A 23875-nucleotide genomic window follows, 5' to 3' on the forward strand; every position below is an offset into this window, starting at 1 on the left:
ATATGCTGAAGAAGTAAGTCTCATCAAAGAAAATCAAGCAGGTTTCAGAAAAAAATACTCAACATTAGACCACATTTTGACTCTGCATTTTTTTTCAGATTTTTTATTGAAAAGAAAAAAGAAACCTTTTTGTGCATTTATCGACTTTAAGCATGCTGTCGACACTGTTTGGAGAAATGACCTTTGGAGTAAGATGATAAAGAATGGAATAGATGGAAAGTGTTTTAACTATATCCGAAATATGTATTGGTATTAAATCTTTAGTAAAGATATATGGTACTTCTTCAGATTACTTTGAATGTAATGTCGGTGTAAGACAAGGAGAAAATTTATCTCCATTGTTATTTTCTATATATTGATGACATAGAATTTTTTTTTATTAGGAAAAGACATAGTTGTTCTAGAGAGTATAGAGAGTGCAATTGAAAGTGAATTAATGGTGTACGTAAAAATGTTGATTTTATTTTACGTTGATAACACTTTTAATGGCCGAGTCTGTCGAGGGTTTACAAAATGCTCTGAATCCTTTTCATACTCATTGTAAACTTAATGTAAATGTGGATAAAACAAAAATATTGATTTTTTCCAAAGGCCCATTGCTAAAGAAGGAGTTTTCTTATAACAATAATAGTATAGAAAATGTGAACGAATTTAAATATTTAGGGATTATACTAACAAGGAGCGGAACACTTTGTAAAGCTAAAAACCACTTATGTGAACAAGCGCAAAAAGCTATGTATGGTGTGATACGAAAAATCGGACAATTTAATTTATCTGTAGAATGTCAACTTGATCTATTTGATAAAGGGGTTGTACCTGTTTTACTTTACGGATGTGAAATTTGGGGTTATGGAAATATAGATATAATTAAAAGTGTACATTTAAAATTTCTGAAAACTATTTTTAATTTGAAAAGCTCAACTCCTAATCATACGATATATAGAGAATCTGGGCGTTTTCCGATGTATATCAAGGTTTATACAAGAATTATTACATACTGGGCAAAATTGTTATACTCAGAAAATAAAATTAATATTGCTTATAGATATTTTTGTACCCAATATGATAAAGTTGGATATAAAAACCCTTGGATTGACTGTATTCCAAAAATTTTGAACATGTGTGGACTTTCAAATATTTGGAATGAGCAAGGTTATTGCGTAAATGTTAAATGGTTATCTACAACAGTTAATCTGATTTTGAAAGATCGATTTATTCAGAAGTGGTCTTCTGATGTTGATGACTCTTCTAAGGGCCAGGTTTATAAACTTTTCAAACATTGTTTTGGTTAGAGAAATATGTACTTACTTTGCCTGTAATATTTTAAAGAACATTATTTAGGAAATTTTGTACTTCAAATCACCGTTTACCCATAGAGACAGGAAGATGGCATGGTATTCCCCTGAATGAAAGACTATGTACAATTTGTAATAAAGAAGATATAGGAGATGAATTCCATTTTATTTACAGTGTCCAACTTTTTCACAATTAAGGGAAAAAATACATAGATATTTTTTTTTAATGAAAGACCAAATATTTTCTAATCTATTGTCAACCCAAGATATGAAAATATTAAGAAATCTCTGTGTTTTTATTTCTCATATTTTTTTTTTTAGGTCTGTTGTTCTGCTTAAACGTGTTACTATAATGTTTATTTATACATACAGTGTATTTTATGTTCCCCTCTGGTATCTAAGAAAGCTGCATTGTTCCATATATGAACCTCTGACGATTTTTCTTACATGTATTATATATCTTGTACCTCATGTACCGTTTAACATGGTTTGAGCGAATAAATTGAATTGAATTGAATAACGGCCTAACAATGGGTCATTGGTATGAAACACGCCACTCAGTATTCGACGGAACGATAAGAACATCATAACGACCTTTGCGAAATGTTATGTCCTATGCACATATCTATGAATAAAATGTTCTCTAATTAACCCCAATTAGAATCACTTTGGCAATACAACTGACACATCTTACATGAAATGAAATACAGCTTAGAAATTAACACATTAACTAAGCTTGAGATGACCGTCATGAATAATTATACGCCGGAGTGAAAAATAGCTTGAAAATAATACGCACTAACGAGCAGGCATCGTTGAGCAGAGCACTAGCTACGCTTACTGAGTTCGGGAGTACCTAACCTACCTCAAACACTATGACGTAGTGTGAACGAAGACAATAGGCGTGGTTTGCGACGATGCCTGCTTTCTTTCTTTCCTTTCTTTCTTTATTTCCTCCAGGTGGAGATTCTTACAAGTACAATAGTAGTGCATTAATCAAGACATGTGCAACTGTGCAAAATAATATAAGGAATACAAGTAATTACAATGGAAGAGGAAGAATACAAAAATACCTAAACAACATGTTAGAAGCATATACAAAATTTAGTTACAGTGTAACTCGAAGTTTGTTATAATAAATTGCTGCTGCATCTCTTATAAAACGAAAGTTCAGAAGATGTAGTTCATGCAAGTTTGAGATCACGCTTCTTGCGCCGAGGATAAATAAATACAAGTCATATTGGGACAGCCCACATAGGTCGGCAGCCAGAGAAATATCAAAGTCTTCAATTAGAGTTTCCCACCAGGCGTCGCGATATAGGGTTGTTTCAGAACAGGTAGTTGATACGTGCTCAAACACATTCGTGAAAGGTCTCGCGCACAGTGAGGAAATTTCAGGTGGTGTATCCAGAAGAGTCCATAATTTTACAATAAACTTGCATAGAAGAATCTCGTTATTATTGTGCGGAATATTCCATAACAGAGTTGATGATTTTCCATCGCAAAGAATGATAAATCGGGCAAAGTCAGGATCAGCACGCATGCGTTGTCGTCTGGAATCGGAATGGTAAGTGATGACAGAGGATTTAACAGATCTTTTCCATTCTGATTTTGAGGAGAAGGCACCACTTTCAAGGTATCGAGTTAAAGCGGGGTACAAATTATATTTGGTCAACAGAGGCATGATGTCCTGAATAAATCCGCGATGTTTGGTACAGGGGTTCATCATATATGAAAATAGACGAGTGAGGAATATGCGCTTTGTGAGACAATTAGTGTCCAGTTCACAAAGACGTCCAAAAAATTGCAGTTTCTTGATGTCAATCTCCGCAGTAATAGGAAGCAGACCCACGAGGCTTTCACACATATCCGATCTGGTTTGCTGATGAAGATCCATTGCGTGTTTTGCAATAAAATGTTGGAATGTATTGGGGGTTTCGACATCTTTTCGTTGTAGGTCGCACCAGAGTTCGCATCCATATAATACAGAGGGGAGAACTACCTTCTTATATAGCTTGGAGATCGTGATTGGGTTTAGCTGTTCGGATGTTTTTATTGCAAAATATGTTTGGCGTCCTTTCATGCAAGCATTCGAAGTTCTGCTACTGGGATTAGATGTGGAATTCAGTAAAACTCCCATGTGCGTGTATTCCTTGGAAGAGTGAATAACATTATTGCCTAGGTGCTAAGATAATGTGTCCGTATGATTTGCCCTTTTTGGATAAAAATTGAGGACATTGGATTTGTTTACATTGAATGTAAAACGCCATTTTCTTGAATACTCGTATATTTTGCGTAGAATTTGCAACACAACAAATGTCATCCGCAAGCGTTGGATTAGAGCTTGTGATACTGAAAATACAGGTATTTGTACACAGATTTTGAATTTCGTGCAGCAAGTCGTCGATAAATACAAGGTAGAGAAAGGTTGACAAAATACCACCCTGTCTAACGCCTTGTGAAATTGTAAACCAGTCAGAACTGACTTGGTTAACAACGACAGAGAACGATGTGTTTACATGACAATCGTTTATTAGACTCCATATACGACCCGAAATCCCAAGCCTGTGTAGTTTGCACATTAGACCATGTCGCCATACAGTGTCAAATGCCTTCTGTGTATCAAGAAAGGCTACAAAGACGGGACTCCCATATTCTATATTGTGGTAAATCGTCTCTTGAAGGTTGAAGGACGCTGTTATACACCCAATATTTTGTTGAAAACCTTGCTGTTGTTGATTTGGGAAATTCATCATAGGCTGGACATGAGTCCGAATTCGGGTTAGTAACAACTTTTCAAAGATTTTAAGGAGGCATGGAAGGAGGGCTATGGGTCTGTAACTGTCGGGGGACTTCCTTGGTTTGTTACTACCTTTATAGATGGGAATGATAAAGTCTTTTTTCCAGCATGATGGAATTCGTCATATTTCTATGACAGCATTGAAAAGGTAGGTGATGCATTTACCTAACTGAATACCCCCATAGATGAAATGTTCGTTCTGAATACGGTCAAGACCGGGGGCTTTTCTTCGTTTGAGATCACGGAGGATTTGGCATATTTCTTCAACGGTCACAGAACAACCAGTAAAAGTTGCAGAACAGGATATGAGGCTGCTTTGCAAATTACTATATGACGTTTCGATGTCGTGAAAGAAGTCCGAATCGAAGCTATCATTTTGTTTGGGATTGTAGATATCATCAAAATGCTTTGCAAAAGCTAAAGTTACACCCGACGGGTCGTCGTACGAACTACCGTTGAATTCTATCACTGAGTATGTACGTGTGTTCCGTGGACGCAAACGTTATATTAATTTCCAGAAGAGTCGAACATCACATTCTGAAGCTTCGTTTATATCTTTAAACGCATTGGACATATAATATTCATGCTCAGCATTGAGTTAATTTCTAAAGTTTCGTTTTGCATGCTTGTAATTTTTGTAAGAAGCATGATTCATTCCACGGGGGCGTCCTTCGCACAACCAAATGTTTCGTAAACGACGCTCCGTATCATGAAATTGTTTAACTCGTGACGTCCACTCGGGCTTCAAAAAGTGTTTGTATCTTGCATTAACTAAGCTTCAGGTGACCGTGGTGAATAATTAAGCGTAGATTCATAGAAGTGAAATTAGCTTAAAAATTAACACACTAACTAAACTTGAGATGACCGTGATGAATAATTATACGCCGGAGTGAAAAATAGCTTGAAAATAAAACACACTAACGAGCAGGCATCGATGAGCAGAGCACTAGCTACGCTTACTGAGTTCGGGAGTACCTAACCTACCTCAAACACTATGACGTAGTGTGAACGAAGACAATAGGCGTGGTTTGCGACGATGCCTGCTGTTGACATCACTTTATTTTATATCTTTCAAGAGGTTCAGTAAATCATGGCCGAAAGAAACTAATTTCTGGAACTTTCCTTGTTTATGGGACTTTTCTTGAAAAGTAGGCTCTCAATTTTTGTTAGGCGTAAATTCAAGTATAGTGTTTGATATTTTGTGAGTAAAAAACATCAAAGAAATTAAAAATTTTGTTGTTGTAGATGAGGGTGATTTGGCTTTTTGATCAGCTGATTTAGCACGTGCTTGACTTCAATGTAAACAAGCTCTGATGCCTTGCTAGATGAGAAGTATTTTTGGTATAAACATGTTAATCAAGCACAGCACTACATGGAGTAAAAAGTAAAACTGGGGGGGGGGGGGGGGGGGGTAATAATATAAAGGCAAAATAAATAGGGTGGTGAAACAAGCAGATGACCATGGTGGATATTGGAGCCTTATGAGTTAAAAAAAAAAACCCCATCAAGACAGAATTGAAAGAAATATTACAGAGGTTTAAATCAATTGTCAGAATGAAAAATTATCGCACAAAATCGAGAAATGGCTGAGGAAATTACCATGGTGGGGGGGGGGGGGTGTTTGAAATGAAGGGTGTAATTTACTGCAGATTGCTATGTGCTGTCAAAAAGTACAAATATGGCCTATAAAAGCAACGGGACCCAATATAATTTTTGTCATTTTTTTTATTAGCACTTGGAATGAACTTTGAAATGTTTGCGGTAATTAAAATTATTATAGTTAATTAATGAGAAGGCCGAAGGTTAGTATTGAGGTCTATGGGAAATGAACTGGTACTCTTTCCCAATTAATATAGCAATCGTAAGTACTCGGCCATTTCCGTATCCACAAATCTTTTCGGTTACGGAAAATGGCGAGTGTGATCCGATTGTTAAATATAGTAGACTATCATTCTAGTAGACTATATACAATCTCTCACCAGAGGGCGTTACGCTACGCTCCACAACACCTCTGTTATCGTCTGATTTACAAGAATTTTGTAAAACAGAGTGTCTTTGAAAATAAAATAAATCTGCATCATTTTCATAAATAAAACATAAATTTATGAGTTAAAAACAAATTGGTAGGTATCGAAACGCTGTATTACGTTAGTGTAACCTCCATATTTATGGAACTATTTTGTCTTGTCAAATGTATTAATTTCACTTTTACTTCGTAACTATGGACTCTACATAAAATTACATTAGAAAAACTAGCGATATTATAATGATGAAAATCTGACATTACACAAAGAACATAAACGTGTCTTTCTGATGGAGTCAAAGACGCTATTTTGTCCGTGCGAGATCATGTGCTTAGCCGAACTATTTATCAGACGATAACAGAGGTGAAAGTGAAGCTTGCGTAGCGCGCCCTCTGGTGAGAGAATGGACTATATAGAGCGAACTGTATACCGATCCCGATTACAATAGCACCAAAAAAAATTACAATATTTATCAAATTCATGATGAAATATATGTAACTATCGTTATTCAAGTTGATGAAATAATCAAATGATAATGATGACTTTGGATATATATTATTAAGTTTATTATTCTACAATGTAGGCCCGCAGTTAATCACGGTCGTCTTTCTAAAACTTTAACATATAATCACCCGCCTCCTGGCGGTCGATAATGATTGCCCAGTGTAAACTTCAGACTTAAAGATTTATGAGGTAAGCTTTTAATTTTTACCTAAAAATTTGCTCAATTACATTTGTCAGATGGGAAATTAATTCTTAAATCGTGGATCTATCGTGTAACAAACTCATTTTCAATCTCCTGCAAGATGTCCATTACCTTTGAACTGAAACGCTTAATTTACAGACTCTATTGAATGACCATTTTATTTTGGAATCATTGACTTCTTAAACATTTCATCGCAATTTTCAGATTTTGCCTTAGGCTTTTAAAAGATGTTTCATGATCCTGGGGCCTGGATCTCTCATGTGTTGATAAGTTCATAAATTAGTAATCAAATGTTGGTCCGTCCTCGCGAATCCAAAGGTGTGGGCTTAGAACCTATCCACCTCGTAATTGATAAGGTAAAACCCTGTCATAACACCGTGCATATTTTTGCCTCTTTTTTGGAATTATAAATTTATTTTATGTATAAACATTCAAAATTTTGACCCGCGTTTGATATTCAGATCTTTCCATGAGCCATCCGTTCACTGGTTTCTGACTCAAAACATAGTCTTCGTTTGTATGGAAGCAATTTGATTTACGGAAGTAAGCTGTCGTCTTTTGAGGCCCATAAGGGGAAACAAATTAAAAATAAATAGATAAGGACAATTAACAATATACTTATAAAGGCACATACACATCGTGAAAAGCAGGATGCGCACGTCTGATGCAGTGTAATTAACCTGTACAATTAACAATATACTTATAAAGGCACATACACATCGTGAAAAGCAGGATGCGCACGTCTGATGCAGTGTAATTAACCTGTACAATTAACAATATACTTATAAAGGCACATACACATCGTGAAAAGCAGGATGCGCACGTCTGATGCAGTGTAATTAACCTGTACAATTAACAATATACTTATAAAGGCACATACACATCGTGAAAAGCAGGATGCGCACGTCTGATGCAGTGTAATTAACCTGTACAAGGGTCAGCTTAATACAACACCGACATTTAACGCTACAGCGGTAGTAAACACGTATACTTACACCGGTTTCGATCTAATCTCGATTGAGATTCGCCTTGGCTGAATATTTGGACTGACGCCTTCACCGAATCTTGGAGCAGTCATTCATAATTCATGTCTGGAAATTTACTTTAGTTTCGGCCGGTTCTAGCAACGAATATGCTCTAAATAAAGGTGATAAGTTGCTGTTGGCTTCAAATCAGTTAGTTGACTGTTAAACCAAATCTGTATCACTATTAATGCTGTATTGCTTACCGTCTAAGTATGTAAATTCCATGAAATAAACTATCACTAATTTTCCCGTTCAAATGAAGACTTCCAAGTCGCAATATTTTATCTCCCAACATTGAAGAGTTCCTATTTGTTTTTTAAATTAGCGATATGCAAGTAGGTATGTAGAGATACAATGATACAGTAATTAGATAAAGCAGACTATAGGAACTCTTCAATTCCAGGAGATAAAATATTGTGCCATGGAAGTCTTCATTTGAACGGAAAATTTAGTGCTATTTCATTTTGGGATTTTCATACCTAGACGGTATTAAAGCAATACAAAATTAATAGTAATTATGAAGGACTGCTACGAGATTCGGTGAAGGCGTCAGTCCAAATATTCAGCCAAGCCGAATCTCAACCGAGATTAGTTTCAATCGTGAATTACGTATACTTAATATATTAATGTCTTAAGTACAGTTACATGTAGATAAAATTTACATAATGTTCAGTGTGAAATCTAATTATTTTACAACCAGTCATTCTTGTTTAAAATGCAGGAAAATGTACACAATATATTGAGAGCTCTGTATAGTTTGCTAGTTTGACCACGACCTTCTACAGTACATGTATGCAAGATGAGCAGCTAAACCAACTTCACTGTCACAGTTAAAAACAAGATTTCATACAAGACCTTGTCCACACTGTGATCAGGTTCAACTTCTGGTTGCAGCCACGACTTGAACCCTGAACCCAAAGGCATATCTGAGGCAACCATCGGGCATTTACATGTGGCATTCTTAATTCCTTAACTCTGTACATTTCAGGAGAACGTTTTGCCCCCGCCACATTCATTTCTTATCTCAAAGCCACTCCTAATATACAAGTATTAGTAACTGTAGACATTATGAACCACAGATACAATGACTACATATATTCTCGGGTTTTGAATTAAGCTAATGGTACGGTACATCCGGTTCCTTTTAAATAATCATGTGATCGCGTTTATCCAATCGTGTTAGTTACAAATACACGAGGTGCTTATTTAATGCTGATCACATGATATCTCTTTCATTCCCAATTACTCCTGTTTTGTATCGCAATTTGCAGCTTTTCTCCCAAAATATCGATAATGATTTGCTACAAACGGTTTCCATAAAGAGAGAACGAACTGAGGAATCGAGAAAATGAAACCAAAGGCACGAGCGACGGAGAGCAGATTAATAAAATCCCCATCTCTCCCCGGGGGTTGAAAGGACAGCCTATGTGTAGCTGTAATAAGATAAAATTAGCCTGTGATAAGGACAAGATGATTGTTTCAGCTATCCTCGCAGAGAAGAATACAACCGCCATTCGCACAACCAAATTACCAGAGTTTTTTGATGTTGTATTAAATCAGTTTTTTTAAGCAGATAGCATCATTCTGTTTCCCAGGATTAATCAGAAGTTTCGCAACATAGACATCTAATGTTTATCAGAGCGCGTACATACCGTACACTGACTGGACAGACATTTGTAGTGAACACTTTAAGTTAGGTAATTTTTACTGATAATGGACTTGCTTGGTGACCAGAGTTTGTAGTGAACACTTTAAGTTAGGTAATTTTTACTGATAATGGACTTGCTTGGTGACCAGAGTTTGTAGTGAACACTTTAAGTTAGGTAATTTTTACTGATAATGGACTTGCTTGGTGACCAGAGTTTGTAGTGAACACTTTAAGTTAGGTAATTTTTACTGATAATGGACTTGCTTGGTGACCAGAGTTTGTAGTGAACACTTTAAGTTAGGTAATTTTTACTGATAATGGACTTGCTTGGTGACCAGGGTTTGTAGTGAACACTTTAAGTTAGGTAATTTTTACTGATAATGGACTTGCTTGGTGACCAGAGTTTGTAGTGAACACTTTAAGTTAGGTAATTTTTACTGATATTTGACTTGCTTGGTGACCAGAGTTTGTAGTGAACACTTTAAGTTAGGTAATTTTTACTGATAATGGACTTGCTTGGTGACCAGAGTTTGTAGTGAACACTTTAAGTTAGGTAATTTTTACTGATAATGACTTGCTTGGTGACCAGAGTTTGAAGTGAACACTTTAAGTTAGGTAATTTTTACTGATAATGACTTGCTTGGTGACCAGAGTTTGTAGTGAACACTTTAAGTTAGGTAATTTTTACTGATAATGGACTTGCTTGGTGACCAGAGTTTGTAGTGAACACTTTAAGTTAGGTAATTTTTACTGATAATGACTTGCTTGGTGACCAGAGTTTGTAGTGAACACTTTAAGTTAGGTAAGTTTTACTGATAATGGACTTGCTTGGTGACCAGGGTTTGTAGTGAACACTTTAAGTTAGGTAAGTTTTACTGATAATGGACTTGCTTGGTGACCAGAGTTTGCTGCCAAAGTGAACTTGACATTTGTTACACTGCCACAACAAACTTGACATTTGTTTCATTTTCATTTGTCACACTGCAACACCAACCTTTATAGCTGTGATGCTGCCGTAGTTATCATAATCATTGTTGTCCAGATATTTCTATCACGCTAAAAGTGAGCTTGACGTTCTGTAACAATGCCACGCATGTCAAAATTTGTTGCATTTTATTGAGAGCTGGTGATGTCTATACGTTAGTGAAACATTCTCGAATACGACGCGAAACAACATACAAAACTCGTTGCCAAATTGTTAAATTGAGCCTAACCTTTGTCATACTGCTGAAGTGTCACCTTTATTGTTCAACCACAACATTGAAGTTGATCTTTTGTGCTTTGTTGTCTATTTTGTATTGCTTATAGGAGCTATGAGATTGATCACTGTTCGTTATCTTCACCTTTATAGGAGTTATGAGATTGATCACTGTTCGTTATCTTCACCTTTATAGGAGTTATGAGATTGATCACTGCTCGTTATCTTCACCTCTCATTTGTTGAACGGCTGATTAGAGCGTTCGCTTCGTAACCAGGAGGTCGTGAGTTCGAATCCAGCTCATCCCATGGCCACCTCGAACCTAAGACAGGATTGTGACAGGCGTTGAAATGTTCAAGAGCCCTCACTGCTACTCTCAATATCAGTGAAAATTTCTCTAAGGGATGTAAAACAAAGACTGTAACATATTCTGGTAAGTCGACTTTTACCCTTCAACCACCATTTTGAACTTGACCTTGCTGCTACAGTGATTTAAATTTTTGTCTCACTCCTCCGGTGAGTCTAGTCTTTCGTCACACTGTCGCAGTGAATTTGACCTTTGCCACAGTGAATGTGACGTCATTTTACCAATACAACCTGTCATTGGTTCAAATCTGTCTGACGTGTTTCATACCAAACGTTAAGCCGCTCTTTACACACTGATTATGGATTACTCCGTTTACCTGATTAAGATAATAGGGCTCAAGGCGGATGTAACCGGTTGACAGGAGATGCTTACTCCTCCTAGGCACCCGATCCCACCACTGGTGTGTCCAATGGTCAGTCTTTGTCCTACACTTAATATTATTTTCTTTAATGATTGTTACAGTGAGCTTGACCTTCGTTATAATTTGTACTGAAAGATGACAATAGACAAACATGCAGAGTTACATTGTATAAGCTATGCATCCAATCTTCTTCAGAAAATGAAATACAATACGGCTATCCTAGGAGATTTCACTTCTTTAAAATCTAGACTAGGAGAAGGCGAACATAAGAAAATAGGGATATAATTTTAGATCTTGTCATGCATGTTTACATTGGGCTAGAATGCCTGTCATTGAATAAACATGCAAAGAAGATATCCAAGTCGATGGGATATCAAATGCTAAAAATTTCAATTCAGCGAAGCGTTTTTGTGGGTGTGAGCTTTTCTGTTCAAGATCTATCCGTTTTCTGTCGGTGTCGTCATCGGTATCGTTGGCGTTGTAAAATACAAAATCATCTTCTCCAGAATCATTGGGCCAATTTCAACCTAGCTGCAGAACTGTAGCTCACTGACAAAATGTCGGGACAAATCAGAGAGCTACAGATTCACCCCTTATAAAAACCTTCGATTTTCGTCGCACAAAAAGCTGCGCACGGTTGACGCCTGATATCGTTGTATTCTTGTGTTACTGTTTCATAAATTTGATATTAAAAAATTCCTAACGTATTTTCTTATTATACTTGTGTCCAAATATACATTCAAATATTCATTAAAGCCCCATACAACCCGAAAACTCGCAGCTGATTTTGTTTGTTGACGTAGCTATGTTAGGTAGCCGGTCAATTCGAACCCTGTTGCTATTGGCATCTATTCATAATATTCGTTATAAGTTGTGTATTCGCTCTTCATTTATCATAAACACGAATAATTAATAGAAATTAAAAATAGAGTTTATGTAAAGGTAAAATAAGCTATTGATTAATGAAAATGCCGCAAAAGCCTATTATAATATCTATTTGAATAATCATTATCTAATCGAACTGGGATGATATATTATTTAAAATATTTAACTCAAATATTTGCGGGCAGCTGATTTATGACAGCTTACATTCTCGTGTGGAAATTCAGCTCAGCATTAAACCAGTATCAGACTCTAATACTGTATACCTATTAGTAAGTCACTGGTATATATTTCTTTCAATAATTGTGTTAAATCTGTGATTGATTTCAAATGGTCATGGGGTTTGTTCGGACCCATAACAGAATTGGGTACTCGTTCGGGATAAAGAGTAGTCGAATTTTTCAAGATTTGTATTTCATTTTCAGATTTATAGATAGCAAAAATCAACACGTTTCGGTCACAGATTTTCTTGCTTCGCCGAGTATGCAGGTTTTTGATGAAGTTGATTAGATTAGCTGTACACCTCGGGTTAGCCCTTCACCAGCAGTGGTAATGTCTCCATATGAGTGAAAGATTCTCGAGAAGAACGTTAAACAATATACAATCAATCAATCTGTCAGGTTAGAGATTGTAATTTCCATTAAAAAAACTAGATATTAGAGTTAAGGTTAAGACATTTTTTAAAAAAAAAAAAATGATTTTCCAAAACAAACAATTGAACCAGCGAAAATGACAGAATTTGAATTTCAGTTTGAATTAGAATTAGAAAAATTAGAAAGAGAAAATGAAACTACAAAATGATAGAGCTGAGAGAGCAAATGAAAGTGCGGAGAAAGAAAGAGAAAAAGAAAGGCAATTTGAGAAATTAAAAGTGCAGCGTAGATCTGAAATCTGAGACAGGCTGTCCATGGAGGCGTCTGGCAAGATGGCGGGTCAGGAGATCAATATGTCTTTAGATAGATCGTACACAGATGTTTCGGGTTGTGGTACCACACTCCTTCCCTCCTTGAAGAAATGTTGATGTTCATTGGTGAATTATTACTATATTAATTTTACAGCTATATAAAAATCCACTCCAAAGCATTTCAAGAACAGGAAATGGAGTGTTCTAAAAATAAAAGGTGAAGATAACGAACAGTGATCAATCTCATAATTCCTATAAGCAATACAAAATAGAGAGTTGGGCCAGGTGTCTAGGAGGAGTAAGCATTCCCTGTCGACCGGTCACGCCCGCCGTGAGCCCTATATCCTGACCAGGTAAACGGAGTTATCCGTAGTCAAAATCAGTGTGTCAAGAACGGCCTAACAAACGGTATGAAACACGTCAGACAGCATTTGACCCAATGATAGGTTGTATTGACGAACTAGATCTTTATAACGTCCATAGAATTTGCGAAATGCCGACTTCAATCAAGACTGTTGAAACCCCTGTACCATCAACTTGTTTGTCAGTAGTTTGCCTCGATTTAAAAACTGACTATACGAGAAGACCCATATCAAAGGGGAACATAAGATAATATAAATCATGCAGTTTTCCAAAGTACATATAATATATAATTGGTACCGGCTCTGCGAAAATAATTGTCTTATCTACAGTCATCTCTGTGGTTAGGAGCCTATATTGGTGGTTCTTGAATGTTTCTTGACGCTCCAAGGTCTGAACCTTGAGAATAGTGAATATAACCTGCCAATGGACACTGTACAATGTCATGAGTTGATGTTCAGGAACAGTAAATTCTCCACCTGGGATGTTAATTTGAGTGGCCAATAGTTGTAGGAGATCCTTTAGATCCTCCACACAAAACCATTCTCTTAGTAAAGGTGATTCGTTAAACAGTTGGCGCCACTCATGACCTCTGTTGCCCCTTATGAGCCATAGTGTGCTTCACAGTCAGGCTAAGAGCTGGTTCTTCCAATTGTCTGCACTCCCAGCCGGGGAGAATACCTATCCAAAACCATAGAAGGTGGCTGCGTAAAACACGCTGTTTCGCATGTCCAGACAGACCTCTTCCACAGACTGGGCAATGGTAGCTCCGATTGTGGGCTGGTGACCTGCCAGAGCATGACGTCCAAGACACGGACATCTGAGTGACGGCATCGGATACCACTGCAGAGGCTGTCTCTGGTAGGAAGTTTCCCCTCCAATTGACTGCTCCTGCAAGTTTTCTCCTGGTCCAGGAGATCACGATGAGTGGTCCGAATCGGTCTCGTCCAATACGATCCAGTCGTCTCCGTTTGACGACTGACTGGTGAATGAAGGGTCGTAGTTTGGAACAAAATGGGTCTTGTCTAAATCATCCAAGTTTCTTAAAAAAGCCATCTGAAATGAATGTGATGCCTAGTATTCTTGGCACACTGATTTTGACTGCGGATTACTCCGTTTAACTGATCAGGATATGGGGCTCGCGGCGGGTGTGACCGGTCAACAGGGGATGCTTACTCCTCCTAGGCACCTGATCCCACCTCTGGTGTGTCCAGGAGTCCGTGTTTGCCCAACTATCTATTTTGTATTGCTTGTAGGAGTTATGAGATTGATCACTGTTCGTTATCTTCACCTTGCATATACTAGTCTTCTAAAAAAAAATGTAACACACAAACAGGGTCACTGGCAAAGAATGAAAATAAAAGTGTAGGGAAATCAGTTCCCTAATGTAAAGATAAAGAAAATGCACAAAGATAATGACTGATTTCTACTATTATAATGTAAGGCACATATATCTAAATCTTGCTTGAGGGACCAATGGCCTTCCTCTTCGCGTTTAATGTCCATCTCTTTGAAGACTGTCACCGATATTGATCTTAGTCGTGTCACACTCCTTGTCTTCACCTGGATCCTCGTAATCTTGTGAGACATTCAAACAGGGATTGTAATGTCATCTAGCTCTGGTTCTTGACTTGCTGTTTCACTTGGATGTTGTATCTCTGTATGGGAATATTGGTGCCGCAGTCGGTGAAGCCACAAAGGAATATCTGTCTTGGCACAACTTAAGGTGGATGACTTTTTCCTTCTTCCGGTCTTTGGCAGTATACAAAGGAGGTTTACATGCCACAACAAGGAATGACCAATGTCAAGGTGATCTTAATTTAGGTGACTGGCCAATTCTTGTGCTTGGGTCCAGTTTGAAAAAATATATATCCCTCATTGTAGTGGTACTCTGCTAGTTTTCATTCATAATCTCGCTTTTGATGAAATTGGGCTTGCATCAAATTCTGACGAGCAAATTGATAGGCATCCGCCAGGCGTTGGGGAAGTCTGTCACTCCTATTTCTTTCCTATGGTGTGAGGATTTCTGGTATGTTTCCTGTTATTACGTGTTCGGGTTCAATGACTTCGCGAACCGGCATTACTCTGTTAGGAGTGAACACCGTTTTGCCAGTGGACATTTGAGTGCAGGGCCATAGTTAGTAGAGGCAAATCATTGTCCCACTTTATGTTTTTTCTCTCTCGATAAAGCACCTTATCATTTGCAAGAAAGTTGTGTTATACCTGTCGACTTGTCCATTGGATGACGGGTGATAGGGTGTAGTTCGGGGTTTAGTAATCTGAGCTTCACATACGGATTTTAATAGATTATATCAAAGGTCTTGCCCTGGTCTGTGTGAACCTGAAATGGGCATCCAAATGTAACTATGAAGTACACCAAAAACTTATGAGCTATCGACAAGGCGCATTGATCAGAGAGAGCAGCAATTTCAATCAACTTCGTGAACTGGTCAATCATCACCAAGACATAGATGTTACCATCTTTGCTAGTGTTGAATTGACCTAAGATGTCCAGATGCACACGCTTTATCGGGAAACCAGAATCATAAGTACCCACGGATGCTCGAGGGTTCACATGCGGTTTCTTATTTTGATTACAAGTGCTACAAGACATGTTCTATCACATATCATTTTTTTAAAACCTCTCCAGGGTCGTATGCTTCCCCAAATGTCCAGATGTCTTGAAATCATGACACCCCTCCAAGACAATTGCTTGAAGCTGTTTATGTACCAACAAATACAGACCTCCATTTACCTTGCTATCTCATTTGTCATGGAGCACGTTGTCAATCAGGCTTAACGCTCGCGTTGCCGGACTCTGAAGTTTAAGTTCAGCCTGAGAAGGTTCGTGGTTATTGTCTAACCAGTCAATAATTGGTTTCAGATCTGTATCCTCCTGCATTTGTGTGACAAACATGGTGCTGAAACTAAGACTCTCTTTGCGCTGTCAAATGCAAGTTGGTTCCTATCCATCCAAGCCATATCCCCTTTCTGTTGTGCCAAATCATAAAAGTCTGCACATATTGTGGCGTAGTCCTTGATATGGTCTCTATGATAATTCAAGAAACCCAGAAAAGATAGCAGCTCAGTTTGTGTGGTGTGTATGGGCAATGTTGCTACTGCCTCAGTCTTTGAAGACGACACAGAAATATCTTAACTGCTCACTACTTTGCCCAGGAATTCAACTTTTCTCTGACATAAAGTGCACTTTCAAGGTTTTAACTTTGGTTGTGTAACCAAAATCTGTTAAAGACTTCCCGTATGTTCTCCAAGCTATTTTCGAAGATGTGCCCAAGAACTACAGCATCATCTAGATAAACAAGGACCTAGCTCCAAGTGAGACCTCTGAGCACAATCTGCATTGTTCTCTGGAAGGTAACTGGGGCATTGCAGAGCTCCATTTCCATACGGGTTTGTTCAAACAACCCATAGCGTGTTATGAATGCGATTTTATGACGATCTGTTTTGACTATCATTATCTGATAATAGCCGGAGGTCATATCAAGTGTGGCAAAATTTGTTCCTTGAAGGGTATCCAAACAATCCTCGATTATTGGTAAGGGGTAACAGTCTTTCACCGTCTTCTCATTCAGGGCTCGATCATCTATACATCATCACATCGACTTATCTTTCTTTCTCATTAGGACGGGTGCTGATGCCTGTATAGCTCCAGCTTATAGCATTTTGTCCAATTGTTCTTTTTCCTGATCTTGAAATCCAAGGGGGGGGGGTCTACGCATTTTGTGTTTGACTGGCCGATGAATAGTGCTTATCTTGTGTGTTATCGCCGTTAAGCACGTGCACCCAAGGTTAAGATCATGCTTTGAAAATATGCCCTGGTATTCCACTAGCATTTGTCTAACACAGCACTTTTCTGTGTCACCGAGTTCAGAGACTGAGCTATTGTACATGTCAGTAAACATCTTCACAAGTCAAAGGTTATTAATTTGTTACCTCGCACTAACCCTTGAAATCAGTGAATATCAAAAAGTTGGGCTCGTTCTTATTGGTTCCCACAGAAGAGAATCAATGAGAATGCGGTTCTATTTCTAACAACGCGAAGCGAGAAATTCAAATATAACCATGTGTATTCATACCTACAGTTATGGCTATTTCAATCGTTTAAGCAGTACTGTCTTAAACAAAAGGTTTCCAAACTTGATCTACTATCAATAAACGTAATTAGTGGTGTACATATTACAATTCCGCGTGTTTATCAATACAGCAGTATGAGATCGCGTCATCTTTATCCATGTACACCATAACAAGATGCAGTGATTTCATTGGATGTTTTATTTATAGTGCATTGCGTAATGGTCTAATGAGCCTAACTTTTATATAGCGACTGATGTCAAGGGTTAGTGCGAGGTAACGAATCAATAACCCTTGACTTGTGAAGATGGTCAGTAAGATGAGCTGGAAGTGTGTAGTCATCACAGACACAGGTCTTTTTAGTTCGGATACGGAAAGTGTCGACGTCTTGACAAATCTCCGTTTAAACTTCAGCCTCTTCGACCATAGTTCCTTCTTTGATCTTGTATTTACGGATGTATTGGTATCACTTATAAAGTTCATGGTTGTTGTACGGCGCATTCTTAAGGTATGCGAACCTAGAACATAAAATTTCAGACAAACAGGGGAAACAACATACTTACCAATAAATGGGTTGTCAAGTTGAACTGGTACTCGGACTATAGCATCGGGCGGCAGGCATAGTGTTCTCTGTACCCGCACATGAGAGCTGTGAAGAACTTTATGTGGGTTAGATATAAACTTCACTGGAAATGTCTTGCCTTCTAGAGACAATGTTCCCTCTTTTATGTTGATAATCCCATGGTTGGCCTACAGAAAATTCAGTCATGTTATAATGATTGTCATATTCCACTAGCACCGCACAGCAGTCCCATGATGCATGCAGAGTGTCAATTTCAAAAGTGGCATTTTTAGTATCCTGCCCTACACAATTTAGGATCCTAATCCTTTCAATTTTATGAGCTCAGAAATGACTAGTTAGTTCTGTGGAATTATACGTTCATTAATAAGGGTAATCATAACCGCTGTAACCATGATTTCATTTCATGATTTCCCCTCCATGAGGACATCAAGCTTAATACTTTTCCCTAAAGTTATTCTTATAGTAATTCTTTAAGCCACTATTATCAAGGGTAAAGTGAGGGCTTAAAGACTTGACCCTTTCCCGTTTAAATCATCAGATTTAGGATTTTTGGTCTCAGAGGGACAATTGTTATACTGGCCACTTCTGATCGGGGAATTGTAGCGCTGCCCTTTGGTTGGCAATCTACCGACTTCGTGTTTTCTCAAGGAGGCGCCCTCGTGCAACTGGAGAACTTGGTGGGGTCTGCTGTCTACCAATTGACTGCTGAACTGTTGTGGTCAACTTCTCAACCATGCTAGTAAGATGACACATTAGCTCATCCAAGGAGGATCTGTTGCTACCTTTCCGTTTAGAGAGCTTTGGTTCAACTCTACTTGGAGAAGAATCACTTGTTGGGGACCCCTCCCTGCTTGGGACTAAAACTTGCCGTTGAGCAAATGTGGTGGCTCTGGTACTTCCTTTTGACCCATACTGGTCACGATGGTTTGCAATAGCAGATCTAACGTATTTTACGGCTTCCTGTAGTGTTGTCGAATCTCTATCCATAGCTTTCGTAGCAGCTTCTTATCTCGACAACCTCGTAAGAAAGAAGGTTTCCGTTGCTATCTCCTTAATCATGTCCCCTTCAAAGTTTTCACAGCCATCTAATGCCAAGAAGTAGACACGCTGGGCAAATTCTTCAACATTCTCATTTTCATATTGCTTAGTGGAGGACAGCTGACGCCGAGCAAGGATAGGTACCTATTTCCTGCTGAATCTCTGCTTTAATTTTTGTTTCAGGTGTTCGTAGTCACTATTCTGGTTTACTTTCCTGACGTACGCTAGGGCTACGTCACCCAAACAATCTAGCAGGCGGAAAGCTTTCTTGTGGACTGACCATCCCATCCATGATGTGCAGCAGTCCGCTCAAGCTGAAAAATAAAACACTCCCAATTTGGACTCGCAATACCCTTGAATACTGGCATTTTTTGAACCTGTTGACTTTTCTGCACCTGCAGCGTGATATTTGAGTCCACGTTTGAGTTGACATGGTATTGTCCTCTGAAGAACTTGATGATGAGGATCTATGTCGTTTGTTCTTTTTTGTTTTCCTATCCCAGAGACCCCATGCGCTGGATCAGCTTTAAGGTTCCTGAGAGTCGGGCTTCAGCATTCGGTTTTACACTGCTTACTACCTTGGTCGCAATAGGCTTGCCATCTTGTTCAAATCTGTGGCTCAAGGGTGTTTCTAACTTCCCAGTTCTGGATGTACTTGTTTTAGGCTTGGCTCCCTTGAATGGATCTGTTATATATCCCTACGAAGGAATAACAGAGGTAAAAAAAATGTCTTAAAATATTTTTATGTTCCTTTCCTTTATCCGACTGCTTGGCTGGTGTTTGAACTATGTCCGTAGTAAGGATCACCGTCTTATCCAAGCTTTCGTCCGCATCCTGAAGTCCAGACGTCGGTGCTCTAGATGTTTTGTACACTGGGAATACTGATTCATCGATTTCAGGACAACTTCCGATCTAAAAGTTTGAGCCTCATCTCGTAGCTGCTGGAGACTTGTTCATTTCAAGTAGGGTGAGATGAAGCTGATTGGTCCTTTTTAGGTACGAGTGCAGGTAGGTTTACTGAAGCTTCTCCTTGGGGGGGGGGGGTCTCTATGGTGACAACACCTGCTTCACTCCATGCTGTCCATTGTGCGAGTGTAATCTGTGTCACTTCTGCCACATCGCTGAAAGTAAAGTTTTCCTTGGCTTCCCTAAGCTCCAGAATTAGCTTTAGCCTCACCAATTCCTTCCAATGATTCCATATCATTATCTGAGGCTCTGTACAAGTTGATTAGTTTATTTGAAGCCGTAATCTATATAATTTGCTTACCTATTCAATGTAACTCAGAAAGAAGATAATAGAGTGATAGCTTAGAGTATGAGCAAAACCATGGACCCCAATACCAAATGCAAGTACAAGCCTATGGTTGGGCGTTACACCTAATTGATAAATATGGGTGAATGATGCATGGATATTTCCTCAATTTGAGAAAGTTGCAGAAAATTTGAAATGGCGACTGCATGTTTGTTCAGTTTGTTATAAAGTGTATTGATTGGCAAAGCAGCCAATGTACTAGTATACTTGGCGCTGGCCATAGCTGAGATTTCAGATTATGACAAGGTCAAGGCTGCGATCTCCAGCTTATGAATTAGTGCCCCGAAACTTATAGACAAAAGTTCAGAAAGTACATATGTTGAATTTGTAAGAGAGAACAAAGGTTCATTTGATCAATGGTTGCGATCTAATAGAATTAATAAAATTTTCAAAAATCTTCGTCAACTCATCCTAGCAGAAAAGTTTGAAGAGTGCAGTTAGAAGATAAAAATGTGAGTTTCGAACTCTTGAGGAAGCCGCAGTTATATCAATCACTTATACTCTCTCTCTCTCTCTCTCAAAAAAAGAACATATTGGCAAAATTTACCAGAGCGATGACAAGGAGCAAAGAAATCGATGCTGACCATTTTCAACCCCTTAACACAACTGGTTCATCTCACGAAATTGACCTCTGTGACATTTTCCTGTTTACATGAATACAGAGAGCCATATAACAGCGAGTCTCCACTAAAAACCAGTGATGAAATAATGGTCTCAATTCGCAGTTAGACTAGGACAAAGACTCCCTCAGTAGAGAGCAGTTACTGTCTGAGCAAAATAAGGATCCTGATATTATCCAACTTAGCAAGAGGGTACTTCCACCAAAAAAGACCGCTAAAGTCGATGAGTGCTCCTATACCAAGGAAGAGATCCTTTTGCGAAAGTGGCGACCACCTGACACCCCCCCCGGATGAAGTATGGCGTGTTCTTCACCAGATAATGATCCCAGTGATATATCGTTGGGATATCATGAGTTTGGCTCACGACACATCCATGACAGGTCATTTAGACTTGTCCAAAGTTGAGATAGGGTGTTTCTGAATTTACGAGTCATGTCATTTTTGTCCGATGGTAGGTAAGTCTTATCAGAAAATTCCATTTGCCCCTCTCCAACCCATTCCATCTTTTGAAGAACCTTTTAGTCTAGTGTCTGGGGACTGTGTAGGACCTTTGCCTATGACTAGGGCCAGGGAACCAGCATTTACATGCTATCATGTGCAAGTCCACTCAATTCCCTGAATCTAAACCTCTTAGGAATATTAAGACAAAGACCATAGTCAGGGCCCTAAGTTTCTCAGTTTTGTAGAATGACTAAGACTATTCAGTCAGGTCAAGGTTCAAATTTTCTGTCAAGGTTGTTTCAACAGGCCATGCATGAGTTAGGTGTTAGACAGTACAAGTCTACTGCTTGCTAGTATCCGAGTCTCAGGGACCATTTGAACGTTTCCATCAAACCCTTAAAACTATGAAGACATATCTTTATCAGCATGATAAAGACCTGGATGAAGGTGTTCATCGTGTTTTATTTGCTGCACGAGAAGTAGTTCATAGTCTCTTGGATTCAATCCTTCTGAATTTGTGTTTGGCTATATATTTAGAGGTCCTTTGAAATCTTTGAAGGAAAATTCATTGCCTGAGACTAGTGCTCTTAACCTTGTATCTAATTTCAAAGAAAGACTTTGCAATGGTTGCAAATAGGCGCAAGAAAAGCTCAAGGTTCCAAAGCGAAAATGAAAGTTTGGTATGACAAAGATGTCAGGAACAAAGTTTTCAATCCAGGTGATACGATTTTTGTATTTTTGCCATTTCCTTGCCATCCTTTGCAGGCCATATACTATGGTCCTTATGAAATTGAATTTCGCAAATTCTATGGTCGTTATAACGATCTAGTTCGTCAATACAACCTATCGTTGGGTCAAATGCTGTCTGCTTTCATACCGATTGTTAGGCCGTTCTTGGCACTCTGATTTTGACTACGGATAACTCCGTTTACCTGATTAGGATATAGGGCTCACGGCGGGTGTGACCGGTCGACAGGGGATGTTTATTCCTCCTAGGCACCTGATCCCACCTCTGGTGTGTTCAGGGGTCCGTGTTTGCCCAACTATCTGTATTGCTTGTAGGAGTTATGAGATTGATCACTGTTCGTTATCTTCACCGTTCATTGAAAGCAAGCTAAATGATGTGAACAATGTAGTTAAGACACCTAGCCGGCGTAAAGAAAAGCGACCTTTGCCACACTAACATGTTGAAAGAGTTTTTTGATATATGTGACCGAAATCCTGTTAAATTAATTTTTCACTTTAACCAACGTTAAGACATTTCAAGATTGCACTGAAAATAAATGTGTAGAAACTGTTTAAAAAGATTTCAATCAGAGTGTCCTTTTAAAGAACTCTGAAATTCTTGCCAATCTTGATGCCAAACTTAGAAATTTGAACATTCACCAGAAAGAACAAGTTCAATGTCTCATGGCTAATTATCCTTCATTCTTGTTGGATGTCCTAAAAAGACCATTGCTGTTTGTTATGATGTTATAGTGGATGACTCTTTGCCCATCAAGCAGCATCCTTATCGTTTAAACCCAATTAAAATTGCAGTACATAAGAACAGAAGCGCAGTACATGTTGGACAATGCCACTATTGAGCCAAGTAAAAGAGAATCGAGTTCATCTTGTATTCTAGTATCGAAACCTGACAGTACCTACCGACTATATACTGACTTTAGAATAGTGAATTTCGTCACGGACTCTCATCCGATTCCCAGATTCGATTCCAATGTAGCGAAAATTCATATTTGATCAAATCATGACCCCTGAAGCTAGAGTGGGCATACAATATTGATTCAAGGTTTTACATAGAATATATACAAGAAAAATTAAAACATTCTTTCCAAGAGTCACATCAAAATTGGTACCGTATAAGTTTTACATTATGACCCCTGGGTCGAGGCCTCTGCTGGTGGACTGTTAGTCCCCGAGGGTCTCTACAGCCCAGTAGCTAAATACTTCGTTACTAGCTTGAAAATACGGATGTATATTTAATTGCTGTTATAAAATTTAGAAATTCATTTCAAAATTAAGGATTATCTCCCTCATGCATAGCTCTTATCCTTAGACGAATTTGACTCCACTTTTTTGGCACGCTGTTTTCGGCTATGATAGTACTAACACTTCATTGTTATTTCGGATTTCAAACATTTCGGTTGAGCATCACTGAACAGACATTATTTGTCGAAATTCGCATCTGGTGCATCAAAATTGGTACCGTATAAGTTTAC

At 38.4% G+C, this 23875-nt stretch overlaps 2 protein-coding genes across 3 annotated transcripts in view; one reads left to right on the forward strand and one right to left on the reverse strand.

The window, feature by feature from the left end:
* Nucleotides 1-8130, reverse strand: part of LOC125651604 (semaphorin-2A-like) — an 86691-nt gene extending 78561 nt beyond the window's left edge. Inside the window, exon 1 of one of the 2 annotated variants that reach the window (XM_056166558.1) lies at nucleotides 8054-8130. The gene's annotated coding sequence lies outside the window, so the exon portion shown is untranslated. Of the gene's footprint in view, nucleotides 1-7820 lie in introns of both variants that reach the window. The other variant, XM_056166555.1, reaches the window with a different exon arrangement.
* LOC125651600 (ras-specific guanine nucleotide-releasing factor 2-like) overlaps nucleotides 6587-23875 on the forward strand; it is a 160199-nt gene continuing 142910 nt past the window's right edge. The window contains exons 1-2 of the mRNA XM_048880268.2: nucleotides 6587-6812; nucleotides 10893-11129. The gene's annotated coding sequence lies outside the window, so the exon portion shown is untranslated. The remainder of the gene's footprint in view (nucleotides 6813-10892; nucleotides 11130-23875) is intronic.

This window comes from Ostrea edulis, chromosome 5, assembly GCF_947568905.1.
Source record: "Ostrea edulis chromosome 5, xbOstEdul1.1, whole genome shotgun sequence".
In the NCBI taxonomy this organism is placed as follows: Eukaryota; Metazoa; Mollusca; class Bivalvia; order Ostreida; family Ostreidae; genus Ostrea; species Ostrea edulis.